Raw genomic sequence first — 20348 nt, 5'->3', positions numbered from 1 at the left:
CCTATTTATAGAGGCCCTGGTCCTCTTCCCAAATATCGAGCGGGAAGGGAGCCAACAATGGCGGGCTAATTTGAAGGGGGATAGCTAGTACCAGCTATCCTGACAAAAGTAGTCTTCGCCTTCACAAAGCTCTGGTGGTGACGCCGTCTTGGGCTCCACGATGACATCCATCTTGCAGTCCTCCTAGTCTTGGTCTTGTTTCACCAAAATGGCAACCTTTGCCTGACGCCTCGGTACTCCGCGGCTGCGCTTGCTCCCTATGCACCAAAGAGGGAAGGAGGACACTGCGCGGGTTGGCACCCGCCTGGCGCCTTTGGTCGTCATGGCTTGCGTCATGGGCACCTCGTGAGGTACCCCGCCTTGATCTCTCCGCCTCCTCGCGAGCCAGCCTAGTGAGGCCATGCCTGAGGAAGCTCCGCGTCGTCCGTCCCGCGAGGCTTGGCCCCTCGCGAGGGTCTTGGGTCTGTGTTGGTGAAGATGGGCCGCGCTGGGCCCCCCTTTGAGCCACGCCACAGGCTGCAGGCAGGCAAGTCTGGGGAGCCCCATTCCCAGAACACCGACAGAGGTAAGGAGACGAACATAGAGTCTGGCGCTAGGCGTAGATTCTTCGGAGTCTGGCTGCATTCCATTGGTTTGGCTCAAGTCGATTATTCGATGCATCCCGAAGATGGCACGCTCCACCGGTCAGAACCTGGTCGGTAATGAAGGGACCTTCCCATTTGGGCTTGAGCTTGTTCCTTTTCTTCTCCGGCAAGCGTAGAACTAGTTTGCCAACGTTATAGGTTTTGGCCCGCACTTCTCTGCTTTGATACCTTCGAGCCTGTTGCTGATAGAATGCGGAATGAGCTTTTGCCACGTCGCACTCCTCCTCCAGGACATCCAAGCTGTCCTGCCGACATAGCTCGGCCTCTCTTTCTTCGTACATGCGCACTCGAGGTGAGTCATGAATTATGTCGCAAGGCAGCACCGCCTCAGCGTCGTAGACCATAAAAAACGGTGTGTATCTGGTAGTGTGATTCGGCGTGGTCCGCAGCCCCCATGGTATGAAGTCGAGCTCCTCTACCCAATGAGTGTTTGATTCCTTCAAAGACCGGACTAATCTGGGTTTAATGCCGCTCATGATAAGACCATTCGCTCATTCGAATTGACCGTTAGTTTGCGGATGATAGACAGAAGCATAACCGAGCTTGATGCCCATGTTGCTGCACCAAAGTTTCACCTCATCGACTATAAAGTTCGTGCCGTTGTTAGTGATTATGCTGTGGGGGACGCCATAACGGTGTACAACCCTGGATATGAAGTCTATCACCGGTCCAGATTCATCCATTTTGACAGGTTTGGCTTCTATCCATTTGGTGAATTTATCCACCATGACCAGTAAGTATTTTCTCTTATGGGTTCCCCCTTTGAGGGGTCTGATCATATCGAGCCCCCAGACCACAAAGGGCCAAGTAATGGGGATTGTTTGGAGGGCGGTTGGTGGCATGTGGCTTTGGTTTGCAAAAAGTTGGCAACCGACACAATGCTGTACTAGATGTTGTGCATCTGCCCGGGCTGTCGGCCAATAAAAACCTATATGGAAGGCCTTGCTTACAAGGGCCCGGGCTGCGGCGTGGTGGCCGTCGAGTCCGGCACGAATTTCTGCCAAAAGCTTCCGCCCTTCCTCTTCGGAGATGCACCTTTGAAGGACTCCAGTTGTGCTTTTCTTATAAAGCTCTCCCTCATGGACCTTGTAGGCTTTAGATCGCCGCACTATGCAGCGGGCCTCATTTTGGTTCTCGGGTAATTCTTGTCTGGTTAGGTAAGCCAGGAATGGTTCTGTCCATGGGGCGATGACGGCCATTATCATGTGGGCTGAAGGTGTTATTTCGGTGGCAGAGCCTCCTATTGTGTCAGAGTGTTCGACATCTGGGGTTGTGGCCGGGTCCGGACTATTTTTGCCAGTGTCCCCTTCCCATACCACGGATGGTTTAAACAATCTTTCCATGAAGATGTTCGGTGGGATAGGGTCGCGTTTAGCGCCGATACGGTCTAGGATGTCCGCCACCTGGTTGTTTTCCCGAGCCACATGATGGAATTCAAGCCCCTCGAACCGAGCTGACATTTTGAGGACGGCGTTGCGATATGCCGCCATTTTCGGACACTTGGCATCAAAGTCTCCATTTATTTTGGATATTGCGAGGTTCGAGTCCCCATGCACCTCTAGTTGTTGGATGCCCACGGAGACTGCCATCCGGAGGCCGTGTAGTAGGGCCTCGTATTCGGCTGCGTTGTTGGAGTCTGTATATAGTATTTGGAGCATGTATTGCACCGTATCTCCGGTGGGGGATGTCAGGACGACGCCAGCCCCCAGACCAGCCAGCATTTTAGAGCCGTCGAAGTGCATGATCCAATTGGAGTATTCATCGTACTCTTTAGGGAGTTCGGCTTCTGTCCATTCGGCTACGAAATCGGCCAGTACTTGCGACTTAATGGCTCGTCATGGATTATATGTTATGTCAAACAGGAGGAGCTCGATGGCCCATTTGGCAATCCGGCCAGTGGCATAGCTATTGTTTATTATGTCATTGAGTGGTACTTCGGAGGCCACCGTAATCAAACACTCTTGAAAGTAGTGTCGTAATTTCCGGGATGCCATAAATACCGCGTATGCTATCTTTTGGTAATGTGGGTACCGTGATTTGCATGGAGTGAGGACGGTGGATACATAATATACCGGCTTTTGAAGTGGGAATTTATGTCCGTCCATCTCTCGTTCGACGACGAGCACTGCGCTTACAACTTGGTGAGTTGCCGCTATATATAATAGCATTGGTTCGCCAACAGTTGGCGCGGCTGTCACACCCAAGTTAGTTCATGCATTAGAGTGTTGCATCATGTTTAATTTCCCGGAAAACTGAAATGGGGATGATAGAACCCCCAGCACCCCCCTTGGAACAACTAGGGTTTACTAAAAACTTTTTCAATGAACCTGAAATGCCCTTCCAAAAAGTCCACCCTTTTTGTTTTGGGTTAAAAACTTTGACAAAAATGGTGCACATTTTTCTAGGACATCCTAAGGTCATTGGATTAATTCTTATAGTATTTGCATTTGGGCATTTAAATGCTATAAATATTTTTAAATGCCCAAATAATCCTGAATGTAATTTTAGGCTATTGAGAATATTTTCAAAGGTGCCTCTGATTATTTTCAGGGTTTTTCTAAATGAAATAGTATTTTTACTATTTGAAAACACAAAACAAAATAAATAAATAAAGAAGAAAAAGAGAGAGATAGGAACTAACCTGGTGCAGCCCACCTAGCCCACTGGTCGGCCCAGCACTATGCTGGCCCATGCCAGTCATCGCCTACCTCTGCCAGTAGGCAGAGGAGGGACACGGTGCGCGCGCCCGAGCTCACCACGCCACCTCCATGCTCCTCTACTTCACCTGCTCACCGTCTCGACGCCACGGATGACCTCCACGTCATCGCCCCGACGCCGTAGACCCCTCCATTCCCCCCAACGCTTCTCTCTCGCCCTCTCCCACCATGGCCGACGCCTCTGCTGCCGCACCATCGCCGTAGCCGCGCCCTCCGACATCCTCGCGCCGCACCATCGTGTCCACGAGCTCCGCCGTCGTCGTCTACGTCGAGCAGGCCGAGCCCCGAGTGCTCGCCCGCTTTGGAATTGCCCCGACCTCGTCTTCCCCAACTCCGGCCACAGGAGATCCCCTTCGCCGTCCCCGCCGCATCAGCTCGCCTCCGACCTCGCTGACTGCCTCATCATGACCCCGTTAGCTTAGCCATCTCCCCATCCTCTCTGTTTCCTCTTTTGCACTCCGTAGCAACTGCACCATGCTCACCCGCACGCGCCACCACCCGCGCTCATCGTCGGCGATGCTCCGGTGACCATTTGGTCTCGGGCATGCGCCCAACGCACTCCCCGCATCGTGTAGAACCCCCATAGCACCTCGCCGCGCTCATTTGCGCACCACAGCCCCATCCCCACCTACACCCGAGCTTCGGCTGCCGCCAAGCTCGTCGCCGGCGCCACTCCGGCCACTCCCCGACCGCGCCACCAACCTGGTTGGATGCGGACGAGCGTCCACGTCCCGAAGCTGTGCTCCGCGCACCAAACATCGGCTTGTAGGTGAATCCCGCGCTGCTCCCCCGCGTCTGGTCTCGCCGGCGGCTAAACACCGGCGAGTTTAACCCTGTTTGACCCCGTGTGGGCCCAGGTTGACCTCCCCTGAGTCACTGACGTGTGGGCCATGCCCCCTGTCTAATTAGAATTAGTTTAGTTAACACTATTTATTTTAGTTAACAGTTTGACTCAGTGGCATGTGGGCCCAGGGCCTAACTAACCTAGTTTAGTGCTAACGAAACACTAACTAACTCTGTTAGTTAGTTGTGACACTGACAGATGGGGCCCACCGGTCAGGTTTGACCTAGGCTGGCGCCTTTGACCGACTGACGTCACACTGACGCCAGGCTGACGCAGTAAATCCTTTTCTGGAATTATTATTATATAGGAAATTCCAGAAAATAACCAAAACTTCTAAAATTCATAACTTTTAATCTATAACTCCAAATGCAAAGATTTATATATGAAATTTGATCAGAAAAATTCATTCTTCCCATCTGTAATGGTTTCATGCATGAAAAAACACTTTAACCTTGCTGTTTAGGTGAAACAAGATAATACACTTATAAAGCTTAAAAACATAAGCTTCCATTTGAATCTTTGATTCAAATGGACCCAATTCAACTTGTTTCACATTGCATTAGGCAGGACACATCATATTGCCATGTCATAAAATGCATCATATTGTTGCATACTGCCATGTGATGATTGTATTCCGTGGTGTCTTTCGTGGTAGGTTCTGCCTCCGTGGATATCTCCGAGTATCCAACTGAAGGGCAGTACCCTACTACTACTCCATCAGGCAAGCAGCCCTGTTGATCATATTGATACAATCCCATGTTCTCGCTTCTGCTCTCACTTACTGCATTAAGACAACAACGTTTCATACTGCTGTGTGCTGCGGTAGTTGAACCCTTATGCTCTGCATGACCTGTCATTGCCACAGTAACTAGATGAAACACACTAGCATGTGTAGGAGTTGATTGAGCCATGTATGTGTTTTCCTACCTTGCTATGCCTGCTATGCTTAGAGTTGTGTCAGGTCTGGTTCATCTAGGTGATGGGCTAGAGTGAAATGATTATGTCGGTAATGTGAGGGATGTGTTGAACATGATTTGGTAAAGGTATCGATGAGAGGCCATGTAGGAGTACATGGTGGGTTGTTTCATTGAGGCCGTCCCTAAGAATTGAGATCTGTATGTGTGATTTAAGAATCAGTTACTACCATGCAATGGGATCCTTAATTGACCCTCTCGGCTTCTTAATCACCCTAGTACTCTGTCCAGGAGTTGCAACTAGTTTCTGGTGTTTGTAGGTTATGTGTTGGCGGCCGTACGTAGCGCTGACCCTTGGGGTGGGCTATGATGCGGTAGATACACCGTTGCCGGGTATGTCGGGCGCCCGTTTGGCAACTCGGGACCCTGTACACATCGTTCGGGGCCGTATGTGGAAACCTCGGCCGGACTCCCTGCGCATGGAACCTGGATAGGCGATAAACCTGGACTAGAGACTCGTGTGTTTAGGTAGGCCATGGCCGACACCCTCGTTGGGCTTCCGCTTGAAGGTTGTCGAGTACATGTCGTGTAAACGACGGTAAGTGGTGAGAGCGTGTATGAAGAAGTACACCCCTACAGGGTTAACATCATCTATTCGAATATCCGCATCCGTGGTAAAGGACTACTTGGTTGCCTATACAGTTCATAGACAAGTTAATGGATACTACTAAAAGACTCAAGATAAGTGTGAGTACTGAGGATGGCCCTCTCGTAGGATGGCGAGGGAGGATCCCCAGTGGAGTATTGTGTTGGTGATTAGTGGACTCGTGTGCGAAAACTATTTTACAGTGGTGTCTCATAGGATAGCTTAGCCAAGAGTCAAAGCTGGCTTGCTGCAATAACTCCACCACCTCCTTGAGAATGAGCATGTATAGTAGGTTCTGTTGTAAGACTTGCTGAGTACCTTTGTACTCATGTTGCTTTAATTACTGGTTTTAGATGACAACATCGCCCACTCCGATGGGTTTTATGTAGACCTCGACGTCGATGAGTAACTTGCCACCCAGATGGTGATTCTGGCAATGGAGGGCCCTATGTAGATAGTCAGGCTTCGACAAGCCTTCTTTCTTTCTAGTGTCTGTACTCAGACTATTTGCTTCCGCATGTGCTTGTATGGTTGTATGCTTGTATGACTTGAGTGTTGGGTCATGTGACCCCTACCTATATGAACATGTTATGTATGGCTCTCCGGAGCCTTTAAATAAAGTACTTGAGTTATAGTGTTTTGTTGTGATGCCATGTTGTATTTGCACATATCGAGCATATTGTGTGTATGATTGAAATGCTTGGTATGTGTGGGTTCCCCGGAGTCCTATTAGCCCAGTGCTACAGCCCGGATTCACGCGGTTATGACCGACATGCTCGATGTGATTCATGTATGCCTGTCCCCATAGGTCTGTGCCGCTTTGGGTTCACGACTAGCCATGTCGGCCCGGGTTCTCTGTCATATGGATGCTAGTGATACTATCATATACGTGAGCCAAAAGGCGCAAACGGTCCCCGGCCATGGTAAGGCGACACCTGTGGGGATACCGTGCGTGAGGCCGCAAAGTGATATGAGGTGTTACCAGCTAGATCGATGTGACTTGGAATCGGGGTCCTGACAGCGGCCAGGATTGGGTTGGTGGCCAGGATGGCTTTTATTTCTTCCAGTCCGGCTATGGCTGCATCCGTCCACTCGAAGTGTTCGGTGCGCCGAAGAAGGCGATAAAGGGGAAGTGTCGTTTCTCTTAATCGGGAGATAAAGCGGCTTAAAGACGCCACACATCCAGTCAATTTCTGGATTTGCTTGAGGTCAGTTGGGATAGCCAACTATGACAGAGCTTGGATTTTAGCCGGATTGCTTCAATTCCTCTACTAGAGACGATGAAGCCCAGGAGCTTTCCGGCGGGAACACCAAAAGTGCATTTTTCCGGATTGAGCTTAATGTTGTATGTTCGGAGATTGGTGAACGTGAGCCTCAAGTCGTCCATTAAAGAGTCGACGTGTCTGGTTTTAATGACCACATCTTCTACATATGCCTCCACAGTCTTACCAATCTGCTTTTCCAGACATGTCTGGATCATGCGCTGATATGTTGCGCCTGCGTTTTTGAGCCCGAAGGGCATTGTGTTAAAGAAGAAAGGGCCGTATGGCATTATAAATGTCATTGCGGCTTGATCAGACTCCGCCGTCTTAATCTGGTGGTAACCGGAGTATGCGTCGAGGAAGCACAATGATTCGTGTCCTGCAGTAGCGTCGATGATTTGATCGATGCGAGGGAGTGGGAAGGGATCCTTTGGGCAAGCTTTATTAAGGTCTTTGAAGTCGACACATAGGCACCAGGATTTGTCCTTCTTTGGTACTAAGGGAGTCCTGGATTAGGGGATCTCCGGACAGCCAGACTATCTCCATTGGCCGGACTGTTAGACTATGAAGATGCAATATTGAAGACTTCGTCTCGTGTCCGGATGGGACTCTACTTGGAGTGGAAGGCAAGCTAGGCAATACGGATATGTGTATCTCCTCCTTTGTAACCGACCTTGTGTAACCCTAACCTCTCCCGTGTCTATATAAACCGGAGGGTTTTAGTCTGTAGGACACAACAACAACTACAACATACAATCATACCATAGGCTAGATTCTAGGGTTTAGCCTCTCTGATCTCATCGTAGATCTACTCTTGTACTACTCATATCATCAATATTAATCAAGCAGGACGTAGGGTTTTACCTCCATCAAGAGGGACCGAACGTGGGTAAAACATCGTGTTCCCTGCCTCCTGTTACCATCCGCCTTAGACGCACAGTTTGGGACCCCCTACCCGAGATCCACCGGTTTTGACACCGACATTTGTGCTTTCATTGAGAGTTCCTCTGTGTCATCGCTGTTAGGCTTGATGGCTCCTATTATCATCGATAGCGATGTGGTCTAGGGTGAGACTTTTCTCCCCGAACAGATCTTCATGTTCGGCGGCTTTGTACTGCGGGCCAATTCGCTTGGCCATTTGGAGCATATTGAAAGTTATGCCCCTGGCCACCAGGTCAGGTTTAGAAGCTTAAACTACACGACCGATATCCGCGGAGACTTGATCTTCGACGGATTCGAGCCTCTGCCTTGTGCGTCACACGGTCACGATGAGTACGATTTAGCTCTACCATTGGACAGTGTTAAGATCGCACCGGCAGCCGCTCCGACCCTCAATTCGGAGCCAGTTGTGCCTTCCACGGACGGGTGGATGGACCCCGCCGCGGAAGCCTTACCCTTAGCGGCGATCGAGCCGAACATCGACCTTACCTTGCATGAGAGCCGTATTGTTAAACTGCCGGATTCTCCTCTGGCCACGGACTCCGAGCCACCTGCGCCTGTTCCTATCGAATCCGATTGGGCGCCGATCTTGGAGTTTACCTCCGCGGATATTTTTCAGCACTCACCCTTTGGCGACATACTAAACTCATTAAGGTCTCTCTCCTTGTCAGGAGGATCCTGGCCAAACTATGTCCGGCAGGACTGGGATGCGGACAACGAAGAAATTCATGGCCCACCCACCACCCACTTAGTAGCCACTATCGATGACTTAACCGACATGCTCGACTTCGACTCCGAGACATCAACGGTATGGACGACGATGCGGGAAAAGAAGAGGAACCACTGCCCACAGGGCACTGGACGCCCACTTCACCACATGACGTATACATGGTGAACACACCAAAAGAAAACGATGACGAGGAACGGAAGGATGCAACGAAGGGTTGTCCCCTCGAGAAGCAGTCAAAGCGGCGACGTAAGCGCCGCCCCAAATCAAGCCTCGGTAGAAACAATGATCATACAGACCCAGCGTTAGAGCAGGGTGAACCATTGTCGGACCACGGCAACACGGAGAATCAAACCGAACAACCCGATTCTGTCAAAGATAATAGTCCGGATGACATAACATCGGACAGACACCCGGAGCAACAGAATGCCCATCAAAGGCTTGTTGCCACCGCGAGGAGTCTAAAAAAGCAGAAGCAATGGCTCCAGGCTGCACAAGACACACTCCAAATCAGATGGAGCAAAGTACTCAACACAGCAGCGAAGTATGGCGGTAATCGCCCCACCAAGAGCTACCCGAAGCGGAAGTTGCTACCTGAATTCGATGAGGAGGCCTTAGATCCCCCGCAACCAAGAATTAAAACGGCCACCTGGCTGGATAGACGACCTCACGGCCAACATAGAGCGGCAAGCAATGCCGCACATAAGCCAATACGCGATCCATGCGAGGGCTAGCATCAAAAGGACGGCGCAACCAGATCCATCTATGGACCACGCAGGCGCGCTCCAGCATACGATGCAAGACAACAAACATCCGAACACTACGGTACACCCAGATACAGGGGTACCGCACACCCCTATGTTTCAACGACGAGGTGCTGGACCATGAATTTCCGAGGGATTCAAACCCGTAAACATAGAGGCATACGACGGAACAACAGACCCTGGGGTCTGGATTGAGGACTATATCCTCCATATCCATATGGCTCGAGGAGATGATCTCCACGCCATGAAGTATTTACCCCTCAAACTCAAAGGGCCAGCTCCGCACTGGCTTAAAAGCCTCCCCAAAAGCTCCATTGGAAGCTGGGAAGAGCTCGAAGACGCTTTTCAGGCAAATTTTCAAGGGACTTATGTCCGACCTCCGGACGCGGACGATTTGGAGCTTTGGAACAGGTTTCTTACTAAAAAGAACCAAATAGTCGACTGTCCGGACGCTGAAGCCTTGGCAGCTTTTAAGCATAGCGTCCGTGATGAATGGCTTGCCAGACACCTCGGCCAAGAAAAGCCGAGAACAATGGCAGCATTAACAAGCCTCATGACCCGCTTTTGCGCGGGTGAGGATAGCTGGCTAGCCAGATGCAGCACCAGCGACCCCAGTACATCCGAAGTTAGAGATGGAAACGGGAAATCACGGCGCAACAACAATAACAAACGCTGGAATAAATAAGAAAGCATGAAGAGCATGGCAGTAAACGCTGGATTCAAAAGCTCTCGTCCAAGTCAGCAAAAGCCGACCTCTAAAGGCGCCAGAGATGAACTGTCCAGCCTAAACAAAATTCTGGACCAAGTATGTCAGATCCATAGCACCCCCGGTAAACCTGCTAATCATACCCACAGAGAATGTTGGGTCTTCAAGCAGTCCGGCAAGCTCGACGCCGTACACAAGGGGGAGGATACACCAAGTGAAGACGAGAATGAGCCTCTCAAGCAAGACACTGGGGAACAAAATAAATTTCCTCCACCTTAACTAAGGGTCATTTCCCGGCCAGGCATGTATGCACCACGAATCCGGGAGAGTGCGGAGCCACCAGGGGCTATATAGTAGCCCCACCATCAAACTCCTATGGCTAAGTGAAAGTGTTAAAGCATTATAGTCCGGTTGCCTCGTTCGCTGCGCTATCACCTCCTTAATAGGACCAAGATGTTGGGTTAAGTGTGAACAAGCGTCTTCTGCGAACACCTCCGCATTATATGCGTGGGGGCTGAAGCCGACGACTGCAATCTTTCAGGTTATACACATGTATACATAAATGGCCGCACAGGAGGCACCATATTACTTTCAGGCAAAAGTATAAACACGGCCTTAATAAATTTCATAAAAACATTGTGTTTACAATGGGCATAAATGTCACTCAAACATAATATTCTTCGAGCACTGGGCCTCTATCAAACGAGCACCCTCGAGAACCTCTTCGAAATAGTGCTCGGCAGCCACTCGGCCTATGGCCGAACCTTGCGCCGCAATAGTGGTAGCATCCATCTCCGCCCAGTATGCGTTGACATGGGCAAAGGCCATCCACAAGCCTTCTATGCATGCCGACCTCTTCATCGCATTGATGCGCAGCACCGCACCAAGGAACTGCTGCACTAAGCTGAAATAGCTTTTCGGCTTCGGCTTCTCCGGCCACAAGTGATCTACGATGGACCTCATGGCAAGCCCGGACAACCTATTAAGTTCGGCCCATTCGGCTAGCTGATCATCAAGGGAAGTGGATGCTCTGGAATGTTAAATTGCGACCAGAACAGCTTGTCCACTTCACGATCTGTCTGATCTCGGAAGTATTCAACCGCATCGACAGCGCTTGCCGCCAAATCCATATATGCGTCTGCCGAACTCCATAGCCGATCCAGAGGGGCATACCGCGGATCCCCGAACTTCCTCTGCAACAGAAAGGGCTTCCCAGCCGCAATATCCCCGGCTTCACACAGCTCCTCCTTCTTCGTCCTCATAGCAGAGCGAGTGTCTTTGGTCACCATCGTGGCCTTTTCAAAGTCCGCTGCCTTCAATCGATTCTCTTTTTCAAGGAAATGGCAATGGTCGGCAGTGTCTTTTAATTCTACGGCCATCTTGGCCATCTTCTCTTTGCTTTTGCAATGCGCGGCCTTCTCGGCTCTTAACTCTTCGGCTGCCTTCAAAGCAGCCGCATTACTAACTCTTGCTTGTTCCTTGGCTCGGGCAAGTTCCGCCCGAAGGGTCTCCATAGTGCCAGCTCCGTCTGCAGTCGCAACATATTAAAGATACTGGCATCATGCTGCTCTTATTATGTGACATTCACCAGAAAAACATTACTTACCCTGTGACTCGTCAAGCCGCTTGTTAACAAGCTCGATGTCGGCGTCTGCCACATCTAGTTGCCGCTTTAGTTCGGCAAACTCATGAGTCCGGCTAGCCACCGGAGCTCCCACTACCTGCACATTAAAGATGTATGGTTATTGCCTGGGACTACGATCCTCTGTTTATCGCCGTTCTCGGCGACAACCAGAGTCTTAGGGGCCACTATCTACACAGGGCACACCTAAAAATGTGCGGTACCATCACAAATGTACATCATTTTACGTACCTCAAAGCCCGTCAGTAGACTCATAATGGCATCATGCAACCCGCTTTCGGCGGATGAGATCCTTTCCATCACCGTACCCATTAATGTACGGTGTTCTTCTGAGATGGCCGCTCGCTCCAACAGCTCTCTCAGTATGTCCGACCGCATACCAGTCGGTGCCGGACTCTTTTGTTTGCTCTCTTCAAGAGCCGGACGCTGAGGACTTCTGGTCTATAGGATTATCTTCTGGCCTCACCGGATTCGGAGAGGCCCTCCGCGACGACACTTCAAGGTCACCCGCTTCTTGAGCGGGGGAGTTCGGGGGAGGCGTTTCGCTCTCCATCATCTCCGGAAGAAGATCCCCTGAAGACGAGCTCTGCTAAGAAGGGCTAAACTGCAAGAGAAACGCTTCGGTTATTTTCCTCAGAGGTAAGGTAGTATATCTCCACTATTAAAGTACTTTTTAATTACTTACAGCTCGTTGGAGGGCTGATCCTCACGCGGACTTTGTGCGGCAAAAGCACCCTCCAAGGTAGGACACTCTAGTGGAGACTTCTTCTCCCGTTTGGAAGCCTCGGTTTCCGGATCTTCAGAGGCAGTCCTCTTCCTTCCCTGAAGCGAGAGAAGGTCGGATTCTTCTCCTCGGTTATCCTCCTTCACGGAGGTGCTCATTCCCTCGGTTGGAATTGGTAGCGATAGGGGCCCACTTTCGACCTCATTATCCCCTCCTTTATCTTCCTTTGAGTGCTCCGGGCAGGGTGCTAGCTCGAGCATCTTTTCCAGTACCGGATTCTCCAAACCCTCAGGAAGGGGGGCCAAACACCGAATCATCTTCGCCTTAGTTAGCCAGTCCTGGTCAAAGAGCGACTTCTTAGAATGACGTCGTGGTAAATAAAAGACAGTGTGTTCGGCTAAAGGATTATTTACTTGGTCAGTGGTATGGTTGCTGCTCAGGCCCACGTCCTCGGTAGTATCCGGACACTCTATTTGGGGTCCGAAGAATGATTTGTACATCTCCTCGTGCGTCAGGCCGAGGAAATTCTGAATAGTACGCGGCCCTTCTGGGTTGAACTCCCACATGCGGAGGGGTCGGCGTTTGCAAGGCTGGACTCGACGAACCAGCATGACTTGTGCCACCATAATCAAACTAAAATCTCCTTCGAAGATATTTTGGATGCGGCTTTGCATCACACGCACGTCCTTGGCAGGACCCCAGCTCAGCCCTCTGCTAATCCATGACATCAGTTGTGGTGGAGGGCCTGAGCGGAATGCGGGGGCAGCCACCCACTTGGCACTTCTGGGAGCTGTCATGTAAAACCACTCGTGTTGCCATAATCCGGACACCTCTGGAAAGGAACCTTTGGGCCACGGAGCTCCTGCTATCTTGCTTATTAATGCGCCTCCGCACGCTGCATACGACCCCTCGACCATCTTCGGCTTCACGTCAAAGGTCTTGAGCCACAGGCCGAAGTGAGGGGTAATGCGGAGGAAGGCCTCACACACGACAATGAATGTCGAGATGTGGAGAAAGGAGTCCGGGGCTAGATCGTGGAAATCTAGCCCGTAATAAAACATCAACCCCCTAACAAAGGGATCCAGAGTGAGGCCTAGTCCTCGGAGGAGGTGGGAGATGAACATGACATCTTCGTTGGGTTCAGGAGTAGGGACGACCTGCCCTCGGGCAGGCAGCCGATGCGAAACCTCGGCTATCAGGTATCTGGCCTCCCTCAACTTCTTGATGTCTTCTTTCGTAACGGAGGAGGACATCCATCAGCCTTGAAGGCTAGTTCCGGACTTGATTGAAGGTCCGGAGCACCTGACCTGGGCTTTGGGTGTCAGAACTTGAGGCAGGGGAAGGGTTCGATTGAGCACGATAGGGAAAAAAGTAAAAGCCTTGTCCCTTTATAAAGAGGGTGAATATCAAGCGTCCTCTCCGTAGCCGTTTGGGACTTGCCTATAATCTAGGAGTCCTAGACACGAATGGGTTACCCACGCCCATATTGATGAGAATCCCATAATAAGGGGACACGATCTCTGCTTCGACGAGACATGTCAAAAAACTGCCTCGCGTTATGTGTGGGGCTAGTTAAAGGAAACGGTTCGAATAATCACTGGGCCATGACATAATGTCGTGCTGCCAAAACATGTCAGCAAATTAGATTTGTGAAAATATTATTCTCTCTACGGTGGTATGTGGAACTTATTTTGCAGGGTCTGACACTATCCTTGTATTCAAATTCTTCCATGATGTATTCAGAGGAGGAACCCGCCTTGCAATGCCGAAGACAATACTACGCGTCGGAGTCATCGTCACTGAAGCATGGTTCAGGGGCTACTGAGGGAGTCCTGGATTAGGGGGTCTCCGGACAGCCGGACTATCTCCATTGGCCGGACTGTTAGACTATGAAGATGCAAGATTGAAGACTTCGTCTCGTGTCCGGATGGGACTCTACTTGGCGTGGAAGGCAAGCTAGGCAATACGGATATGTGTATCTCCTCCTTTGTAACCGACCTTGTGTAACCCTCACCTCTCCGGTGTCTATATAAACCGGAGGGTTTTAGTCTGTAGGACACAACAACAACTACAACATACAATCATACCATAGGCTAGCTTCTAGGGTTTAGCCTCTGTGATCTCGTGGTAGATCTACTCTTGTACTACCCATATCATCAACATTAATCAAGCAGGACGTAGGGTTTTTACCTCCATCAAGAGGGCCCGAACCTGGGTAAAACATCGTGTTCCCTACCTCCTGTTACCATCCGCCTTATACGCACAGTTCGGGACCCCCTACCCGAGATCCGCCGGTTTGGGCACCGACAGGTACCATCACCAGGTTTTCTAGCCAATCTGGATGTTTTATTTCTTTAATGAATCCAGCTTCCAGTAGCTTGGCCAGCTCCTCTCCCATGGGTTGTCGCTTAGGTTCAGAGAAACACCGAAGAGTCTGCTTAACTGGCTTGAATCCTTTTAGAATATTAAGGCTATGCTCGGCCAATCTGCGTGGGATTCCTGGCATGTCTGAAGGATGCCAGGCGAATATATCCCAATTATAGCGCAGAAACTCCCGTAGTGCGACTTCTACAGCGGGGTCTAACTATGCCCCAATGGATGCTGTTTTTGTAGGGTCTGTTGGATGGACTTGGAATTTAACTATTTCTTCCGCTGGTTTAAAGGAGGTGGACTTGGATCTTTTGTCTAGTGTCACGTCGTCCCTGTCCACCGTGGAGCACATCGCAGTTAACTCCTCCGCCACAAGGGCTTCGAATAATGCCTCGAGGGCTAGTGCGGCTGTTTTGTTCTCGGCGCGGAGTGCTATGTCCGGAACACTAGCTAGAGTGATAATTCCCTTGGGTCCGGGCATTTTGAGCTTCATGTACCCGTAATGGGGTATGGCTTGAAAAATCGTGAATACCTCCCGCCCTAGAAGGGCGTGGTATCCGCTACTAAACGGGGCCACTTGGAATGTAATTTCTTCGGACCTGTAATTCTCCGAAGTGTTGAATACCACATCAACTGTGATTTTCCCAGCGCAACGGACCTCCTGAATAGGGATGATTCCTCGGAAGGTCGTACTGCTTTACTCAATACGGTTGCTGTCTATTTCCATTTTGTGGAGAGTTTCCTCATAAATGAGGTTTAATCCGCTACCACCGTCCATGAGCACTTTAGTGAGCCGAAAGCCGTCCACAATTGGACTAAGGACCAAAGCGGCTGGTGCTCGGGCTGTTCGGAATTTAGGTTTGTCACTGGCATTGAAGGTGATAGCCGTGTCACTCCATGGATTTATTGCTGCCATGTGGCAGACTTCGGCAAGGCTGCGGAGTGCTCGCTTATGCCTATTATTTGATGTGAAGGTCTCGAAGACCGTTAATACTGTGTTGTTATCCGTGGGAAGGTGCTCTGAGGTATTTTGGGTGAGAAGATCCTCACCGCTTTTGGCCACCTGCCGAAGTACCCAACATGCTCTAAGGCTGTGTGTTGATATGGTATCCGCTATACTATGGATTTTGCAGGGCCCGTTGAGCCATCCCTCCAATACGGTTCCACGCCCTGTAGTGGGATTTTGCTTCTTTGTAATTGAGTCGGGCGACTTATGAGAGTGCACCCTTTTAGTTCGGACTAGGGGTTTTGTCACAGCCGGATTATCCCAAAATTGAGTATGGGTTTTCCACGCACTTTCCATCGCACAGTATTTCTGTACTATGGCCGCCAAGTCGGCGAAGTGTGCTACGTCACGGCGACTTATGGCGTTGAGGACTCCCTTGTCCGTGCAATTGTTGCACAAGAATGATATTGCATCTTCCTCGCGACAGTCCTTGACCTTGTTCATTACAAGGAGGAATCTGGCCCAATAGTGATGTACTGTCTCTTGGGGCGCTTGCCTAATGTGGGAAAGATCGTTTGTATCTGGGTGGATGGGTGGGTGGGTGGATTTAAGTCTAGACCTTGACCCAATCTATCATCCCTGGGCAGGGGAGTTTCCGATCTTGGAAGTTCGGGCTCCGGAATGTTGCCCTGTGGGTTCGATATGCGGCCTGATTCTGGATTCAGGGTTAGGGCAGTGTCCTCCCGTGAGCGAGTATCCTGTTCGGAGAGCTCGGGAATCTGGACATAGTTCGTCCTCAGGATAGAGGGAGAATTGCCACATTGCTCCTCCACCACCGCTATCTGAGGGGTGACCGGTGGAGAGTTAATCTCCCTTTGGTCGGGTTTAAGCCCGATCTGATCGTAGTCCATAGTGACTCCCAGAGCGGCAATGCGATCCAAGAGCTCTTTCAAAGAGGAGATCTCCATTGGATCCATCTGCTCGGCAAAATTTGAGCCGATGTGGAGGCTATTTTTGATGACCCAAGAGGTCATCGTCGGTGCAGCGGCCGAGCGGGCGGTCATGATGAAGCCGCCTAGTCATGCCAACAGCCAGGGCTCCCCTAGAGGTGATTTTCTCTTTAACAACGAGGCGAGCCATCTTCCTTATGATGACAACACGGTGGAACCCTCAATGAAAGCACCAATGTCGGTGTCAAAACAGGCGGATCTCGGGTAGGGGGTCCCGAACCATGCGTCTAAGGCGGATGGTAACTGGAGGCAGGGGACACGATGTTTACCCAGGTTTGGGCCCTCTTGATGGAGGTAATACCCTACGTCCTACTTGATTGTTCTTGATAATATGAGTAGTACAAGAGTTGATCTACCACGAGATCGAAGAGGCTAAACCCTAGAAGCTAGCCTATGGTATGATTGTCTGTTGTCCTATGAACTAAAACCCTCTGGTTTATATAGACACCAGAGGGGGCTAGGGTTACACAAGGTCCGTTAGAAAGGAGGAGATATACATATCCGTGTTGCCTAGCTTGCCTTCCACGCCAAGTGAAGTCCCATCTGGACACGAGACGAAGTCTTCAATCTTGTATCTTCATAGTCCAATAGTCTGGCCAAAGGATATAGTCCGGCTGTCCGGAGACCCCATAATCCAGGACTCCCTCAGTCGGCCTTCGGCGTAGCCCAACCCGGCGGAGCCCCCGAGCGCTTGCAGGCTTCCCAAATCTGACGGACGAAAGGCTTGACGTGGTGATCTGAAGGAGGTGCTTGGGAGCCACCCAGCAGTGCCGCGACTGTGTGGTGCGTCGGCACCGCGTAGCGTGCGGTGAAGAGGTTGCGGAGCTCCCACCAAGATGCCACCGTGGATCTCGGGAGGTTGAGCAGCCAGGCGCGCGGCTCACCGGCGAGGGCCATGGGAAACCAGTTGGCCATGATCTTGTCGTCGCCTCCGGCCTTGAGGACAGCCTCCTCGTATGCCAGCAGGAATGCCGCCGGGTCTACCGCGCCGTCGTAACGCGGCGACATCTCTGGCCAGAACTTGGTCGACCAGTGTACTCATCGCAGAGCGGGGGCCAGGGCTCGGTACCCAGACTCCCTGCTGCTAGTGTTGGTCGCAGATGTTGGTGGCGGGGCACCAGCCATGGGAGCGTAGTGTGGCGGTACGGGGCGCTAGTTGGTGGAGAGCCCCGGCGCACCCCTACCTGGCGCGCTAAATGTCGGATGTGGGGTTCCGGCAAACCCTTAAGGTTCGAACATTGGGGTGCGCGTGAAGTCTTTTCCTCCCACCGATCTACGCCCAAGCTCACTACGATCTCGTGGACGAACTCGACGAACTCGCAACACAGAAAGACATGGGGTTTATACTGGTTCGGCCCACCGTTGTGGTGTAATACCCTACTCTAGTGTGGTGGTGGTGGATTGCCTCTAGGGCTGATGATGAACAATACAAGGGAAGAACAGCCTCCTGAGGTTGAGGTATTCTTGAGCTCGGTGAGCTTGTGTGTGTGTGGATGGTCGGAATGATCCGTCCCTTACTAAGGTGGTGGCTAGTCCTATTTATATTGGCCCTGGTCCTCTTCCCAAATATCGAGCGGGAAGGGAGCCAACAATGGCGGGCTAATTCAAAAGGGGACAGCTAGTACAAGCTATCCTGACAAAAGTGGTCTTCGCCTACCAAAAGCTCTGGTGGTGATGCCATCTTGGGCTCCACAATGACCTCCGTCTTGCCGTCCTCCTGGTCTTGGTCTCACTGCACCAATATAGAAACATTTGCCTGATGCCTCGGTACTCTTCGCCTGCGATGGTCTCCTTAGCACCAAAGAGGAAACAAGGACGCTGCGTGCGCTAGCGCCCGCCTGGCGCCCGCCTGGTGCCATGCGTCATGGCTTAGGTCACGAGGGCCTCGTGAGGTTTGCCCCGCCTTGATATCTCCGCTCCTCGTGAGGTTGCCTGGCTAGTCTACTCCAGAGGAGGTCTTGCGTCATCCGCCTCATGAGGCTTGGACCCTCGCGAGGGTCTCAGATGCTTTGTCGGTGAAGATGGGCCGTACGGCCTGCAGGCTCAGCCACGCCGCGGGCCGCAGGCAGGCAAGTCTGGGGACCCTCATTACCAAAACGCCTTTGTATTGCCAAGTAGTACATTATAAAAGCATCAAACAAACATAAATCTATATCCTATGGTCACTTCATTGTCTTGCCAAATCAAAATAGAGACACGGTTCAAATCATATTAGTTCAAGAGAAAGCAGCACAGAAATAATACAAAGTGTGGGAAACTAAACGACACAACAAGATTTCAGATGGGTACCACGGGTCTACATGTACAACAACACTATTGGCCCTCTTATGATGCTAGTAATGTGCATGATATGAGAAGTCATCTGTATACACAATTGAAATAGAAATCAAAAGAGCTATTTATAAGAGCAAACATGTTAAAGAAACATGCGTAAACATACCTGTTGTGCCATTAGAGTTTCCATTGGATAGTTCAATTTAAAAATAAGTTTGTGTCAGGACCCTGATCCTAAGTCACACCGATCTAGCATGTAACACATCATATCACCTTGTGGCCTCACGCACGGTATTCCCACGGGTGCCACCTTACCTGGCCCGGACCGTTTGCGCCTTTTGGCTCACGTATATGGTAGTGTCCCTAGCATCCATATGACAGAGAACCCGGGCCGACATGATTAGTCGTGAACCCAAAGTGGCACTGACTTACGGGGACATGCATACATGAACCAGCATCGAACGTGTCGGTCATCAGCGTGTGAATCCGGGTTGTAGCAACTAGGCTAACAGGACTCCGGGAACCCGGGCTGTAGGAGGCTAGCAGGACTCCGGAAGTCACCGCGTGACATTTCCCCGAAGGGACAGACATAGGAATGAAGTGGATCACATGCCGGCCAGTCTAAGTGTTCCGGAGCAGTAGTAATTGGGCTAGCAGGACTCCCGTAAACCGGGCTGTAGCAGACTACCATTACTAAGTGGAAGCACTAGACTACATTTCCCCATAAGAGAGGCTACCAAGGATAAAAAACTAGGTTGTCACATCCCACACATACCAAGCATTTCAATCATACACACAATATGCTCAATATGTGCAAATACAACATGGCATCACAACAAAAATCTATGACTCAAAGTATTTATTCATTAGGCTCCGAAGAGCCAAGTATTACAAACATGGATCTCATGACCCAACATACAAAGCATACAAGCAACAAGCACATGCGGAAGCTTAACTTGTCTGAGTACAGACAACTACAAATGAAAAAGCCTGAGAAGCCTGATTATCTACAAGATCCTGCCGAGGGCACAAGACCGTAGCTGAGGTAACAAGCTAAATGTCAAAGTCCACGCAGAACTACTAGCGAGACTGAAGTTTCTCTGCAAAAACATAAATTAAGCAAATGTGAGTACAAAATGTACCCAACAAGACTTACAATAGAACTATCTACATATGCATCAGTATCAACAAAGGGGTGGTGGAGTTTAACTGCAGCAAG

This window comes from Triticum aestivum, chromosome 2A (genome assembly GCF_018294505.1).
Source record: "Triticum aestivum cultivar Chinese Spring chromosome 2A, IWGSC CS RefSeq v2.1, whole genome shotgun sequence".
Taxonomy (NCBI): domain Eukaryota; kingdom Viridiplantae; phylum Streptophyta; class Magnoliopsida; order Poales; family Poaceae; genus Triticum; species Triticum aestivum.
This window is presented reverse-complemented; position numbering follows the sequence as displayed.